The sequence below is a fragment of the Bison bison genome, unplaced genomic scaffold (assembly GCF_000754665.1).
Source record: "Bison bison bison isolate TAMUID 2011002044 unplaced genomic scaffold, Bison_UMD1.0 scf7180017864371, whole genome shotgun sequence".
NCBI classification, from domain to species: domain Eukaryota; kingdom Metazoa; phylum Chordata; class Mammalia; order Artiodactyla; family Bovidae; genus Bison; species Bison bison.
The window spans coordinates 1,409,444-1,410,269 of record NW_011494943.1 but is presented as its reverse complement, the minus strand read 5'-3'; the positions used below and the strand labels follow the sequence as shown (position 1 = coordinate 1,410,269).

The following is an 826-nucleotide window of genomic DNA, read 5'->3' as shown; positions in this document are numbered from 1 at the left end:
GTCAGCTCAGCCCCACGCCAGGCGCTTTTCCAGCGTCTCCAGTCAATCCAAAGGAGGGGGTGGTTGGACCAGAGCCTTCATCAGAGGAGCTTTAAAAGACCCCAAGTTGATTTCATTTTTGAGGATAACGGCCTTGCTATGAAAAGGAGAGAAAGGAGGTCTTGGTGGTGGGTAAGGACGGGAGTTCAGTGTCCCTGGGAATCGGAAAGCTTCTTTAAGCCACAAGAAACGGCCACAATAGCTCCAGACGTCCTGCCGGAAAGCAGTGGGGGAGGGAGGGGAGCGTCTTGTGCCTCTGTCCAGATGTTTTTAGGTTGGCACAGACCTGAGAAATCAGCTGGCGTCTCTTGTGGGGTGCCTGGGCTCTTGTCTGGGGTGGCGCTGGACCGCGGGTGCAGCGCTCGGCTTCAGGGTCGAGGACCGCGGTCTGGTGATGCTGTCGGCGCTCTGGGTAGTAAGCGCACCCTGGGGACCCGGGAAGCCCGGCCGGTAGCTGTGCGGGGATGGCAGGGGCTGTGAGTGTGTCCCATGACTGTCAGGCGTGAGACGGTGCACGAAACGGAAGTTTTCCAGAGCAAGTTAAGTGGAGCTCCAAGCAGGCATGGCTGGGGGTGGAGACCGAGCCTCGGGCACGGCTCACAGGTGGGGGCGTGGTTCCTCCCCCGGCGGATACGGAAGTTCCAGGGATTACATGCTCCGGAAATTTGGAGAGCTCCTAGGCCTGAAGTCGCCCTTTGCGGCTGCAGTGCTTCCCCCAGCCTGCTCACGGGCGCCTCCATCACATACCCGGAGCTGTGTCCTGGCCCCCGAGGTGACGGTGGACAGT

At 60.4% G+C, this 826-nt stretch overlaps 1 protein-coding gene across 1 annotated transcript in view; it reads left to right on the top strand.

Moving 5' to 3' along the window:
* Nucleotides 1-826, top strand: part of RGS9 (regulator of G-protein signaling 9) — a 50,419-nt gene that overhangs the window by 39,046 nt on the left and 10,547 nt on the right.